Genomic DNA, 16,398 nt, shown 5'->3' with positions numbered 1-16,398 from the left:
TTCCTGGATCCAGTACTTCTTTTTTTTAACATTTATTTTAAAATCCTTACCATTTTCTTATGTAAGTCATGTAACAATGCAAAACGGAGAGCATTTTTTTTAGAATAGAGACATAGAGGCTGTATTTATGTCCTTGCTTGTATTTTTATCTCATGAGACTGGAAGAAAAAAATAATCCCTATCACTCTTTTGTGGCCATGTTAAAATCTCCAAAACATAGTTTTTGTTTGCAATCTGAAAGATATTTTCTAAAACTACAGTTATTGGAAAAAATGAGAGAGCATTAGAAGGCGGTTTGTTCTTACAGGGAGTCAGCATTTCCTTGGTTTTGATGGACCAGAGGGCGTACAGATTTTGCCCACGACTTAGTGTTTTATATGTAAGAGTCAGATCAAGCTTTGTCTGTCTACGTCATCTCTGATCCCAAATATATCATCATAATAATTTCAACAAAATCAAAATGATTGATTTTATGTGGTGTTGAAATGACTCATGATGATATCATTTATATGAATCATATATGATTATGTAGACCACTTTTTTGCATATGATCAACTCAATTTATTGTTTTGTCTGTAAGCTGACCACCAACAGATCTTCATTGTGCAATCTACAAAAGATATTTGTTAAATATTTAAGACTTGATAAGATATATAATCACCAAATTCTCTTATAATTTATTAAATAATTTCATGTTGTAACAAAGTTTATTTCATTCTGCTTGTACCTGGCTACTTAAGATGCCAAGAGATATTTGGCCAAATTTTAGTTATATTCTTATTTTACATCAGCATTGTTGTTGATAATAAAAATGGAAAATTACTTACAAAATCATATTTTGCCATTTAGAGGAATCGCCTTTTTGGTTTTATGTGTAAGGTTTTTGTAAGTGAAAGAACATTTTTTGACCTGCAAAAATTTACTATAGTTGGTTGTTTTCCCTAAAATGTTGCAAGTCACAGGAAGAGTAAGAATTTATTTAACCTCCTGGTACTATATATGTTATATATATGTAGTATTTCCAGATGTGTGTGTGTATATATATATACACACACTATATATATGGTACTATATATGTTATATATATGTATTATTTCCAGATGTGTGTGTGTATATATATATACACACATGTATATACATATACATACACATATGTATATACACACACATATGTGTATATATATGTGTATATATATATACACACATCTGGTATTAATAAACATCTATGTTGTTTGATTTTTTTCACTTTTAATCTGGATACTGAATTAATCATTAATTTTAGCTGAGTACTGTAAAGGAGAACTACCTATTTATAAGCCCTTTTATTGTTACATTTTCTCAGTGATATTTGGATGAATAAAGAGCCCATGTTCCATGAAGGAAGTAGTTTTGATCAAGTTGTAATTGTATAAATAGCCATTTTTAATTAAAAAAATATATATATACATAACAATTCATACAGGTGTACATTAATATTTGCCAGTCATTTACATGCACTAACTCTTAATTTATTTTTCTGTTTATGGAAAATTTACGTTACGAACGTAGCATTAGCATTAGAGAACCCTGGGAAGCTAATTTATTTTAATCATATGGAGTTAACGTCTTGTACAACCTTGAATCTGACAGTTGGTCACATGATCTTAGATAAAATGTTATCATTTTAGAGAAACTGATCTGTTAGAAGGAGTTGCATCTCTTCTACTTTTTATCCTTAAACAGCATAAATGATTTGAGAAAATGTCCTTTGTTCTGCACTAACGTATTTCAGGTTTATACCAAATAAGACTTCCAAAGCTCTGTGTCTTTTAATACAAAATTTGTATTTCCTTGTGAGTACATAAAATTTCTCACAATGTTTTGATTATTACTTAAGAAGCAACAGGAAGTATTAAATAGCTTGCCCCTCTACTACCTGGTGGGATAATCTTTATCTCTGGTAGGCCTAAATGTAGAAGGTGTAAAAGGAAATGAAAGCTGTGGTAGGATGAATTTAATTACAGTAATAAAGTCAGTCATTTTTTTGTTGTTCTTAAAAGGTCAAGTAAAAATAACTGAATGTGTTACACCAATGGAGTAAATACTGATAACGAATGCAGATTGCCATTTCAGCTTCTTTTTTGTAGTTCAATGAGATTCCAGAGATTGGCATTGAGACTACGTACCAATTATAATAATTATAATAATGGTAATAACAACTTTCATTTGCTGACTGCTCCTGAAAGTCAGACATCTTGCTGTACGTGAATCATCTCTAATCAACTTACTGTCCTGCAGGGTAGATGCTATTTTCCCCTGTGACTTTCAGAGGGTCAGTAACTTGGTCAAAGTCACAAAACTACTAAAGGTTAATACTAAATGAAAACTAAGGTGATTATACTTATGGAAATAGAGAACTGCTTTTGTTTTCTGGTGCCCATCAGTATAATTCTTGTAGAAGAACAGGAACCCGTCTGACGAAGCCTGGGCATACGAAGTATAAAGCTAACTTTTCCAAGGTATTTTTAATCTGGCATTCTCTAATTAAACACGTATCAAGCCTGATGTGTCAGTCAGGAATAAGGGGATATATTAAGAAAAAGAAATAAAAAAGAAAGGTTCAAGGAATGAGAGGTGTGCTTAAAATATTTAGAGCCTCCTCTGTTACATCTTTCAAGACTCTGTATCAACATAAACTAGCTTAGCAGTGAGTGGAGTTGGCATTTTGACATAATGAGAGGGCTATGTTGAATGCTCTTTAGACTCATTATACTAACTGGATGGTTATGTTACCCGCATTGGGTGGCATAAAATAAGCCACAGTTTCTCACTGCCCGTTTCTTGCGAAGTTGTTTTCAGGTAATCGAAATGAGTGGGGACAACCCAAAATGTGTGTATTTGGGCAGAAGCCAGTAACAAATGGCAAGAATGTTTACAAATCCATCAAAACTATTTGGATCGGAATTTCAGCCCTGTAGAAATGTTTGCAAAGTGAACTCTTTAAAACAGCTTGACCTTAACACAAAATGAGACCAAATAAAAAGCGGAGAAAGGAAGGAAGGAAGAGGGGAAGAGGGCATTGTTTGCAGGGAAAGCTCTGGGCACCGTGGAAACTTTTCACTTTTCTGAAGGAAATGCAGTGCAGCAGATGGTACAAGTGGAAGTGAGATAAACATAGGAACTGGAAAAGTAAGCAATACATTCTAACAGGTTCTGTATCAGAGATCTGGAGAAGCGGAAAGATTAGACAAGGAACTGTTCTGAAACTTGACAGTGGCTGTATCTTACCACGTCTTACGTATGTAGGAGATGGAGAGTGGAATTGCACAGACAGTAGGCTGTGATTATATTTTTCTGACAGTGAAAAAGGAAGGTCTCTTTAAGGATTATTTTTGAAGATAGTGATTTATCAAGGTAGAAATCTACAGATACATAAAACACTTGCCCCCCTACCTATTTAACAATAGGATTTGATATAATTTCTCTTGTTGCACAGCATTAGCACAAGACAGTATATTTTTGATTCAGATAAGCTTTTTTTCAACGCGAATTGTGGTCCAGTCTAGTTAAACAACACTGAGAACCTCTATTACTTGTTGTTGTAGGTTGTAGAAGCATTGATATGTGTGAGTGTTTGCACAGACCACACATGTACAGAGGCAAAAAGGGGAATATATAAAGAATGTTCTCGTTTCTTAAAGATACAGCCCTCTAGTAAGGAAAAGAAAACATGAACTAAGTGAGACAAGGAATATCTAAAAGGAGTGGAAAAAATGTTAAGTTTGAGCTGATAAAGGAAGGAGTGTGTTCTTTCTCAAGCTTCCTTGTATTGTGCTATTTACCAGCACATACCTGCCTCATTTAATCCTTGGGTCTTGGGCGCCTCTATCCTGTCCTGGTGGCCGAATACCGAAGGGAATGCTGAAATACAGGAACTCATAACAAGAAACATTTCTTCAAAAATATAGAGTGATACTGAAGGAAATGGACAAGGAAAATAGCCTGTATCCTAAGGAAAATCCAACTTAGAGAAGAATGATGTTTTCTCTTTAATATTGGCAGTTGTGCAGAAGGACCTCTGAAGCAGCCGTAAAAACTCTGATCACTAATAAAAGGAAGGAGTTTTGAAAATTTACATAAAATGTGAATCTTGTCTTTACACTTAACATTGCCAGAGCAATATTAGATATATTAATTTACCATTTTCGTGTATTTGGCAATTGTTTAGCTACTTTTATATCAAATGATACGTCCAGGGTAGTTCAATGCAGTGCAGTGGAGCTTTAGAACTCCTCACTTGCATAGACTCCTTCCAAGACCTTGCACCTAATTTTCTAATTATGGCTTTGTATTCCTCTTTTATGGAGGGCCTCCCGAACTGTGTAAGCTTTAGGCTCCAGAAAGCCTGAGTCAACCCCCATTAGTACCTTTGGTCAATATGAGTGAGCTCAGAGGAGATAGCAATGATCCAGAATGAAGTGTGGTTTCAAATTCATCATTTTTAGAAAACCTTGAGTAAGGTTCCCAAAATGTCTTGGTATTTAGATATCTGAATTCCAAATCTGTTATCGTTATGGGATAAGTCACCCTGTGTCTAAAGAGACCACAGACACTCATGCAAGTGCTGTTAAAAATTAGAGCAGAAGGGGGGAAAATTCTCCCACGCTTCTAAAAATTGGATGATGCTGTGGATACTATCTGTGTTTTTCCTGCGTTATCACCAGCAGCCAAGGACCTCTTGCTGGCCCTGAGGGAGGAGGTGGTGTGGGGAGACCTTGTGGTAAAAAGAGTCTGAATGGGTATTGTGATAGCATACGTGGGACTCTCTCTCCACTGGCGGTAGAAGCTAGATTTGGATCTGAGCTGGAATGAGGCTGATGTGACCTACAATATTTTTTTTCCCTTTTTATTGCACAGATATGCAAACTTAATCAGGATTAGATTCAACTAGAAGGATAGGTTCCTGGAAGCTGCCACAAAACTCTCCTATTTCTATTCTCTTGCCCTGAACTTAGTCTTATGAGAGGTCCACCTCACTAAAAGGGAGGCTGGCACATGTGGTCTTTATGATCAGGCGGCACCATGCCCAGCTCTAAATTCTGTTACAATGAAGCGTTTTCAGCTTATGCAAAGGGCATAGATTTTATATGCCTTTACTTGATTATTGGGTTAATGACTCAAAGCATTATGCAGTCAGTTCACTCAATATGCATATTTTATCCAGTTTGATAAATATTTATTGAACATGTGCTATATCAGACATTGTGGGACATGCTGTGGATACCATGTGAGTAAACACAGGGAAGCCTCTGGCTATTCTGGAATTTACATGATAGTGGGGAGGCAGGCATTACTAAAATAATCACACAAGTGGTACAGGGTGGTTTGACATAGTGAGGAAGGTCAGAGAAAGTATCCTTTAAGGATATGATACTTGAGCTGGCATCTAATGCTGAATAGGCATTAATTAGATAAAAAGAGGTAATAATGTTTCAGATAGATGGAACAGCATATGGTTGGCAAGAGCCTGATGAACATGCAAAGAGGGCGATGGAGATTGTTGTGTGAGTTGACCCTGGAGAAATAGGTGTGGGCCAGAGAGATGACAGTGACCCTAAGGTGAAGGATAGGAAATGACGAGAAGGAGCATAAAATAGGAAGACAGATATCTTGAAAGCTGAAGCATTAAATGCAAATCCGAGCTTCCCATAAGCCATAGTAGAGAGAGAAAATGGGGTTAAGGTGTAATTTCAATTGGCAAGCAGTAGAAAAGTAGGGTTTATCTGCAGAAATAACTGTTATCCCCTAGTTTTGAGCTCTGAGAGTCATTTGTCATTAGGTATCTGAACTAGTGTTGGATAAAGGGCCTTCAGATACAGACTGAAGCTGTTGGTTGCTGTCCCAGAATATTCATTCTCCGCTGGCCTTTAGCACTTTGTATGTGTGGCTTGAATAAAGTCTGTTTGTAATTAGTAAATTATATTGTAGTAATGGAACACTATGGTGATGAGTAATTGCTTATGAATCATATTCTTAAATGGATTATGAGGCCTCTTTGGAAAAATCATTTTGTTAAAGAGGAAGGAATAAGCAATAAGGTTCTATGGAAAGCAGTGTTCAGACATCATCTTAAACTGGCTTGGTCTTTCTGTGTAGATCGGGCTGGCTTGTTAAAGAGACCATTTCAGAGACTGTGAGATTTGGCTTTACTTTGTGTTGTTGTTGATGGTGATGATTTCCTAAAATGAATCCTGGGTTTGAATCTTGAAGACCGAAGCCAGCAGACTGAAGGGATGACGGTTTCTTGATAATACAACAACAGATCTGTAAAAGATAAATTACAGTTGAGAGTATCCTCACTTACAGATTATCAGGCATTACTTTCTTCTTTGGAGCAAGAAGTGCCTTAACTGTGTAGGATCCTCTTCTTTGTCTTTTTATTTAAAAAAATTTTTTTAATGTTTATTTTTGAGAGACAGAGCATGAATGGGGGGGGAGCAGACAGAGAGGGAGACACGGAATCCGAAGCAGGCTCCAGGCTCTGAGCTGTCAGCACAGCCCGACATGGGGCTCGAACCCATGAACCGTGAGATCATGGCCTGAGCTGAAGTCGGACGCTTCAGTACCCACTTGCTCCTTTTCTGAATGGAATATAATAGTTCAGTGAGGGTTTTTTTGGGGGGCAGGGGTGGGGTAGGTAGGGAGAAAGGGAAGAGACAATAAGGAAAAATAGTTAAATACAAGCTTTGAGATACACATTTTAGAAAAATCTTTTTAAAGTAGGTTTTTTTTTTTTAAATTCTCCCACACTTGGCTTACATATTGATTTTTTTTCAAGTGTCCATAGAGAAAAGTAATAAGCAGAAATTTTTGAATGATATACTGCTGAGAATTTGCCTTATTTTATCACATGTGGATATTTCCCTTATGCACCAGATCTTTAGTGAACTTAAACTTTGTGAAAAGCTCTTTTCACATGGGAGATGATATTCAAATGTGGGGTAAGTGTTTAAGACTGTAGAAATAATTTATAAATCACTGTCCTTTATTCCTGAGTTATTAACACTGTGACTTTTATGTAATATAGCTACCATAAACATCAGTGTGTTGAATAATTTCCTCTTACTGGCTGTGATAGAATGCCACAAATTATGGTGGTCACCCGTTAACCGTAGAGAGGAGTTTCTTCTCCAGGTGGCAGACTTAGCTCTGGACGGCTGTCACCACTGTCATCCACAATTGTCTGAAATCCAGAAATCCAGTGTCTGAAAATTCATAATCAGATAAATGTGGACTCTATTCTATTGACGTGTTTAATTGCTCATGTTCTGGAATATGATAAAAGGTTATTGCCAAAACAGTGACATATTAAGGAGATCGCATGCATTTTTAAAAATAACTGTCCACTGAATATAACTATCCAGAATATGGCAAAACCCTACATTTTCTTATACACTTAGAGCACGTCTAAGGGAGACTTAAGTCAGACACCATTATAGAGGTCCATAGAATAATGGACCTTTTCTTATCAAATGGTTGAAATGTTTAGGTATCTTCTTAGGTATTGGCAAAAAGGGATAATAATTGTACATTTTTATTTTTGTATCTGGCGACATAACCATATCTATAATTTTGACAATGCAGTGTTAATTTAACATGATGCTTTTGTTTGATGAATCTATAACCAAACAGTTGTTTTAAGCCCAACAATATCGTGAGGCTATTAGGCAAAGCAAACCAGAACTGAATCGTAAACTTAAATGTCCTCGCCCTTCAATACAAAGCTGTAGTTTTCTGTTTTTGACTGTTACAGTCCTTTAACCAAAGCTATCTTGTCTGATGATAAAACCATAAGTGTATGAAGCTCACACATTTTTCATCTCTTTTATGACCTTATCTTTCATGAGCGGCTTCTGTGAAGGTATCCTAACTATAGGAAGCACCTGGAAAACATATGTGATATCTATTCTCTGATAAGCAGTGTGAACAAGAAAGTAGATCTGTCACTTCTGAACTGTTCATTGTTAAAAAATACTTTGATGATTTAGCTGATTGCGAAATACATTATAGGGATGACTAACAGCTACAGTAACACTCTTAGTCAAGAAAGTTCAATAGTTTTATTGTACAAGAATTTCTATAAGAGGTTAATATTGATAGGAACTACATGGATTAAAGGAGCAGGGTTGAGGAGGGCTGTTTTCTTGTATGACTGCTGGCAAACACTGCTGCTATTTGTGCTGAAAAAGTGGCTTTCTCAGTATGTGGCAAATCTTTAATTTATACAGGAATGTCTAACTTTGGGTGAAAAGGTGTTTATGGTTTTGAAATTATTTTTGCCTAGCAAGGAGAGCTGCTGCTTTGACCACCTTGCCAACAATACCTAATATGGGATTTGAAGATTCTGTTTCATGTGTTCGAAAGACTATATTCTGGTGCATTTCCCCGAGTCATTTGTGCTGTGTATTATATTGCTCAATAACACCTTCAATTTCCCCCTATAGGGCTCTCATTGATTCTGAAAACTAGACTAAGGAAAATGGAAGGGCCCACAAAATATGTATGATATCTTTTAAAAGAGCAACAAAAGAGTTTAATCTTGCAATGGAAAACCATTAACTCCATAGCCATAATTTTAGAAATATTATAGATTTTGTTACCGCTTGACATTTATTCTGTTTCATCTTTTTATGAATTGGTCTCTGGGTATATATAGTGGTTATTCCATTAAGTGTGTTTGTGCTTTGCTAAAAATACACTGAAATTTCTATTTAAAAGTATGTGAATAAAGAATTTAGCAAGTAAATGAATGGATGTCAAATGCATTCCTAGCTCTTTCTGCAATTCTCTTCCTAGCATCCTTTTCTGTCTTCTTGTCCTTTTCCTACCAACAAAGCTTTTGAAGCAGTATCTTAACAAACTTGTCATTATTATCTTGGCTATTAATTATTCATGCCGTTTTTCATAAGCTACTTAGAGTACTGATTTCAAACATATAAGAATCAAAAATAGAAGTAAATAAAAAACAATGGTCAATAAAGTCATTTCCATTCAAATCACAAAGAAGCTGGGGTTGGATTAGTATCAAAATAAAGTTCTGTGTATAAATTTTCCATGAGAATAAATATATTGAAAGGGAAAGAAGCAAGTCCCTATTGTGAAGGGAAAAAATAGTGTTTTCTTAAAAGTAATTCAGAGATTTCATATTCGATTAAATTGTTTTTTAATCATTTCATTTTTCATTAGTAAAAAGATTAAAAATGAATTAGATAAAAACATTACCATAAAAATGAGAGTTAGTTTCCTGAGATAAACTCGGAAGATGAAGGGTCTAAAAGTTGACAAATGTGACATATTTTAGTTATTAAATAGAAATAATGTGCTGAAGGCAATTAATTAGCAAATGTAATGATACTGCAGTAGGTTAGGGTAAAAAGAATGAAACCAAGATCTAATTTTATAACTCGTCAGCGAGTAATGGTAATTGATTAAGCATCTATGTGTAGTTGATTTTACTGAGTTCCAAGTCCAACAGTATACCTTCAGAAAAATAATGCTTCTAAATGTTATATCCATTAAATCTTTCATTTTAATATGTAAGCATAGTGAAGGAACAAGGCCTATTATATATGGAGAGGAGAAGCAGCTATCTTTGTTGCTTGATCATCAATAGAGATTCACTGTAATATCCTAATAGGTTTGGAGTATGGTCGCTGGAGTCAGAGTGACTTGGGGTCAGTTCTTGGGTGTTCCACTTGCTAGCACTATGCCTGGGCATCTTCTCACATATCTGCCTCTTGGCTTACTCTTCTGAAATACGGGGATAACATTGCATGGCAGGGCTGATGTGGTGTTCACAAAACATTTAACTAGTGCTGAGGGGTGATCAAGAAATGTTAGCCATGTTTAGGTTTAATATAGAACCCAAGCGTGCAGACCTGTTCTCTGCCTTTATTCATCTTTATGTGCAGATACGGAGATGAATAAAAATTTAATTCCAGCCCCTTTTGTTTTCTGCACCCATGTGTGTCACTTCATATGACAGTCTTATGTTTTTGGTCATCTTTTCCTTTTTCACGTTTTTTTCTTTAAGAAACATGATTAAATAACTGATCAAGGGCTTTAAACTAGTCTCCTGTCCTGAGTTTCTTTTTCTTAATGTGATATATATTGCACATTTACCCAGTTTTAAAATAGCTTAAAACAGTTGCAAAATGTAATTTCTTTTGAGCTGTTAATTGTATACAATCAACTATCTTTACAGTGTTTCCTTAACTAAATACTCTGCAATATTTATTTTCAGTAGTTCTAATTATATGTGCTGCATAATGAAACAAATTAGAGCAAATTGTTCCATGAATCAGGATTATCAATACTGAGTATTGCTCCAGATGTTGGTGCAAGTTGAAATCTAAGCTCAATAGTTCCAATCTGGCAGTTAAGTGACATTTAATGAAAGTATTTTATTATATGAAATTACTAGTTCAATCAAGCCTCTAATAGGCTAAATTATATTTTTTTCATTTTGAGTGATTTACCAAATTTCTGTGTGCATCAAGGTCTGCTGAGATTTGTAGCCATCCTGCTATTTTTTCCCAAGATATTAGATGAGAATGATCCTGGGTAAATTTAGCCTATACTGAATGAACGAAATGACTTCATGCATTCAACCATCATACTGTAATAGCAGTTCTCAAATTATTTCTCTTAGCATCTTAAAACTTTGTATGGATTCTACTCTCACATCATTGAAATGATTGAAATGTGGTCAGTTTCACCACCATTTTTCCTGCACAGCAGCTTAATTACTGTAATGTTGTCTATATGGAATTCTTTGGGGAGATGACTTTCATTTTTAATCTGAGAAATGGTTTTCAGTTATGGAGCCTCAGGGCATGAAACCTACAGAATTCAGTTTTATGTAAGATAACGCCTCCAGAATTTCAGAAATGTTATTGGCTCTTTCCTCCAGGAACCTTCTACTGCACCAAGTCTGGGTTAGGTGTCATGCCTGTGTGCTCCTGTCATGTCTTGGACTGCTCTCACTAAAGCATTTGCCACACAGGATTGCAATTATTGATTTGTCTCTGTCCTAGTCTGAAGTTATATGAGAAGCGGAACCATCTTTGTTTTATATTCTTAGTGCTCAGCACAGTGCCTGGGACTCCAAATTTATTTTAATATATTAATAAAGAATGGTTTATTTCATCTCTCTTCAATAAAGATAAACATTTACAGATTCAGGGGAATTCTTTTAACTTCTGATTTTCATGATTATTGTGATTCCTCCACAATATAGTCTTCGAAACATCCCTTTTTCCCACTATACTTCTCATTATTTTTCCTTCCAAATATGTAATTTACCTAATAAAATATTTCAAAGTAGACTTAACTGTAGTCTCACAAAAGTTTTTGGGCAAGAATGTCTGAGACATGAGTCAGATTGTGGTTATAGAACAAGTAAGGGGGGGACCCAAAGACCAGATGTCTGAGAAAAAAAACATGTTCATGGAAACTCAATAAATATATGTTGGTTACTGTATTTGTGTCACATGATCATATCAACCCCCTACTTAAATATTTCATTGACTTCAATGTGAAGAACTCCAGAATTAATTATACTAGGTTCTCCATTGGTCAATGTCATTTTACGCTTCTGGTCTCTGAATTTCTGTATCTTCTGTGTTTTCATTTGGAATTATTCATGGACTACCCTGATTATGGTTTTTTATCAGTGGTTACTTCTCTTATGCATATTACCTGACTCCTTTACTAGATTATATGGTCCTTAAGGGAAAGTATATATCTCATTGTATCTTCAGAAATATGCGCTATAAATGTTCACAATTGAGTAAATTTTGCATGGCATCACGAGTTTCCAACAATTTAAACGTAATAGCAAAATTCAGAAAGATTTACTCCTTTGTGTGGCCATCAAGATGATATAGTTAATATCTGCGTATAGAACTTAATTCATCCAGATGGTTCTACCCACAATTCTACTATCTGAGCCCTTGGATATGTAATTTTTTTTTTTTCTGGATATGTAATTTTTTTTTTAATTTTTTTTCAACGTTTATTTATTTTTGAGACAGAGAGAGACAGAGCATGAACGGGGGAGGGGCAGAGAGAGAGGGAGACACAGAATGGGAAACAGGCTCCAGGCTCTGAGCCATCAGCCCAGAGCCTGACGCGGGGCTCGAACTCACGGACCGCGAGATCGTGACCTGGCTGAAGTCGGACGCTTAACCGACTGCGCCACCCAGGCGCCCCTTGGATATGTAATTTTTAACAGCATGTCCCATGCTTGCTTGGGTATGTCTTGCTCTGGGATTATTCAGCTATTCCAGGTATGCATGGTTCTCTACTCAACTGGTGGGGGTGGAGTATAGGAGAGGCAAGAAAGGATATTTTGAAAAGAATGCTAGTCAGGCAGTTAGAAGACTCAAATTTAATTCCTAACCTTTTATAAACTGCTGTTTGTGGTGGCCTTTATGATGCCTCTTCATGCTCCCCTATAATCCTGCTTCTTACTTGTTGAGGAAAGGATATCTACTAAAAGCTGCTTCCATCAGTCACCCCTGTGAAGACTGGGAAACACTTAATTGGTCCAGCATGTGAAGGTTTGGGAGGGGTGACTGATGCAGAAATAAATATAGTGGCTCTAAGATCATACGTAAGTTACCCTATCTGTGCATCGATTTTGTAATCAGTAAATTTCTCTAATTTGGGTCAGATCATCTCCAGAGTCCTCCCCCCACCCCCGACCTTGCTCAGATTTCCTTGTTTCAAGATTCATAAGACATGAGAAAAGTGCTTAGAAGAAACGGACACCGTTTAAAGTTATAGGTTGCATTCTTTACTCTTCACTGTTGGGGAAGACATTTTCCTTTGTAAATTCCCCTGCGTTATTCCCCTGAATTAAACCTCCACTCAGTCTGTGGGCTCCAGTGTCCGTGAAAAATAAAGTGTTGTAAAGGTCATATTTCCCCCAATTGGGTCTGGTATCCTGGAGGTACCAGAAGATTAAGGTGCTACATGGATTATTGTATTAAGTAGCATTGAATCATTTGGTGAGAAGGTTTTCAAGCTTTTTGTATTCTTTGTGGATCAGTGAAAATGTTTCATCTTCATATTACTGTGACTTAAATAACTTGTTACTCTTCCTTTCTATCACAGGGAAATGAGACCAGAGACTCAGAGTCTAAATAAACACAATATCTAGAAGTTAGTAATGTTACCTTTATTTTTATTGTATTTATGTTCATTATTACCTTCTATTAGGAGCATCTAATCCTGATTTTTCTTTTATAGCAGTGATAAGAAAATTTTCATTAAAAAAATATGTTTGTATGTTATAAAAAGTGAGTCTGCTTTTTTTAAGTTTTTATTTAAATTCTAATTTGTTAACATATAATGTAATAATTAGTTTCAGGAGTAGAAATTAGTGATTCATTACTTAACATATAACACCCAGTGCTCAATAAGTGACTCTGTTTAAAGAAAGCTTACTACGCATGACTGGACAAAAAACTATGAACATAATTACATAAGGAGGTTCGGAAGAAATTGAGTACTTCAGTAAGGGTCCCAGAAGGAAACTGATAACTTGGCCAGTGGATTTTGCTAAAGACAGTTTGGTGAAGAGACAGTGTACAAGGTATGGAGACGGTTAAGGAAACCAAACCAACAAGAGATGGGGAGCACCGATGGCGGGTGACAGTGAGAAGCTGTTAGCTCTCCTGATCCGAAGAGTCATGGGAAGTGATAGTGCTGCAGGAGTGTGGGAGAAGCATATGAGCCGCTTAAGAGTGCCCACGTACAGGGGCGCCTGGGTGGCGCAGTCGGTTAAGCGTCCGACTTCAGCCAGGTCACGATCTCGCGGTCCGGGAGTTCGAGCCCCGCGTCGGGCTCTGGGCTGATGGCTCAGAGCCTGGAGCCTGTTTCCGATTCTGTGTCTCCCTCTCTCTCTGCCCCTCCCCCGTTCATGCTCTGTCTCTCTCTGTCCCAAAAATAAATAAACGTTGAAAAAAAAAATAAAAAAAAGAGTGCCCACGTACAACACAGCCATTGCTCCCACCTGGGGACCCTAAAAAAGATGGGGTTGGAGGACATGTACCTGTCTTCTCTCTTCCTGCCCCCTGGTCCTCTCATCTTGTAAGTGCCTCCCATTGATTGAACCTGCCCAGGAATAAGAGAACAAAGCAGCCCCATTGATGGGGTCCACAGAATTTGCCTCATGGGGCACAAAGTACAAAGTAGGACATAGAGGGAAGAGAGTCAATTGAGGCCATCAGGAAGGGGCAAGCCGAGAATAACTAGCTCATAGAAAGTATCAGGGTTTTCTGCCAGAGCTGATACTTAATGAGTCCAGTTATGCCAGTCTGCTACCTGCATAGCTTTAGTTCAATACTCACATATATGTGGGCATACTTTTCAAAGTACTTAACAACTGGTACAACTTGGGCTCTGACCGATCAGAGCAGATGCCATAAACCTCTTGCTGAATAGACGTAAACCCCTAGTCTCTGGATTAGGGGAGATAGGAGGGGGCACACTAGACAGGGGCTGGGGCAGGGAGGGTTGGGCTGAGGGGCACTTGGTTCAGGGTTCACAGCATTTGAAAATATTAAAAGGCTGTACAGCCTACTTGTCTATGCAGGCTGAGAACCATCCCTCTTTGTGTCTGAGAAGTGAGAGAACTCTTCCACTGATCTTGTAAGATAATTGGTTGATGTGTCCATGTTCTTCTATGTGACCTGTAAAAAGGAGCACAGATTAAAAGTCTTATCTTACTCCTGAGTCTTTGTACCTTTCTTATGGCACTTGGACCTTGTCTTGCACTCTCATTATTTGTGAACTTACTCTCTTAAATGGGTTTTATGCTCCTTCCAAAAAAGTATTGTATTTTTCCATATATATCCTGCTATATCTACTACAGTTCCTTAAACATGGTAAATGCTCAGTATCTATTATTTTATAGAAATAATTCCCTTGCTATTCATTGTAGTCATCCTGAAAAGAAGAGAGAACTCAACTTTCAAAGATCCTTCAATTCCAAACATGGGTTTGGTGGTGTGGGGGTATCTTTTTTATTCTTTGTCACCCACCAGAGCCAATGATCCGGTGTATGGAAATGGTGACAACAGAGTTGTCACTGGGTTTCTGCATTCTCTCTACCTTTATTCCGCTTTTTAAAAATGATTCATTTTGTGAAGCTATATATGGAAATGAAATACAAAATTTATGGAGTTTAACGTTCAAAACTCATCAACATCACATTAATGTCTCTGCAATAAGAATTGCTTCCTGAAAATTTTGTTATTTCTGTGTTACTTGTAAAGATGTTAAGAATTCAATGTATTTTTTGTTATAATCATATAAAAACTTAAGTATTATTATAGATTTGGACAACTATGTGGAAAATACTTCAGAGAAAGCCTAGATGGGCAAGGAATTTACTTTAAAATTTTTAGCATTATTAGATTCAACATTTAATTGCCATGTTTTTGGTATCCATTTTGGAACAAATTTGGTATGACATCGCATTTTCTTGTTATTCGGTTTTCTGATCTCTATTACCATTTATAGTAGGTATATTTTGCAATATTTTTGTGTGTACCATGTTACCATGGATTACTTTCCTATAAAGGAGTTGCTTTATTACTTAAAGTGAAGGTTCTTATAAATTAGACCTCTTGATATGCACTTGCCTTGTTAACATATGTTCTTTGCCATAACTATACTCTCGCTCAAAAAATATAACATTTTTTTTCTTACGTGGAAATGAAAACATGAAACTGTGAACTCGCTTCACTTCTCATGTATAGCTTTATAGTTTCTTGCATTGTGAAGACTTGAGTCACTGGCTCATCTCATATGCTAATTATTTATGGCCTTTTTATACCCATTTAAAAAATAGGTTTTAGCAAGCTAAAAGCTGGGTGGGGGGAGGGGGGACGGAATCTTCAAAATAATCTAAATTCGGCCCAAACCTAAATATGTCTTACCCTAAGCCAGTTAATTGCTTTGTTTTTGTTTTGCTGCATCTTGCCTTTATAAAAATTATTATTTGGAAATACAAGAGTTAAGGTTTTCCATATTAAAAGTGGTAATTACACACTGCTTTTTTAATTTTATTCTTATATAAAATATTAATAACACTGAATTTTTTACAGAAATGTTTTTGTTTATAGCAGTTAACTTTATTTATGTATTTACGTACTGATGACTAATGCTGATTTTCTTTACTATAAATCCACAGTAGATATCAAAATGATTAATCATGGTCATTTTCTTTGCATAATGACAAATATATGTAACCAACGTATGCTTAGGTATACTCTAAGGGCATCCCTTTACCAGATCTGAATGTCAAATAGAGAGCTTTAACTATTTCCCCTTTTCTCTCTGCGTTGG

At 36.3% G+C, this 16,398-nt stretch overlaps 1 protein-coding gene across 2 annotated transcripts in view; it reads left to right on the top strand.

Moving 5' to 3' along the window:
• ZFPM2 (zinc finger protein, FOG family member 2) overlaps positions 1–16,398 on the top strand; it is a 470,612-nt gene that overhangs the window by 105,155 nt on the left and 349,059 nt on the right. The gene's annotated exons all lie outside the window — the stretch shown is intronic.

Source organism: Lynx canadensis, chromosome F2 (genome assembly GCF_007474595.2).
Source record: "Lynx canadensis isolate LIC74 chromosome F2, mLynCan4.pri.v2, whole genome shotgun sequence".
Classification (NCBI taxonomy): domain Eukaryota; kingdom Metazoa; phylum Chordata; class Mammalia; order Carnivora; family Felidae; genus Lynx; species Lynx canadensis.
This window is presented reverse-complemented; position numbering and strand designations above follow the sequence as displayed.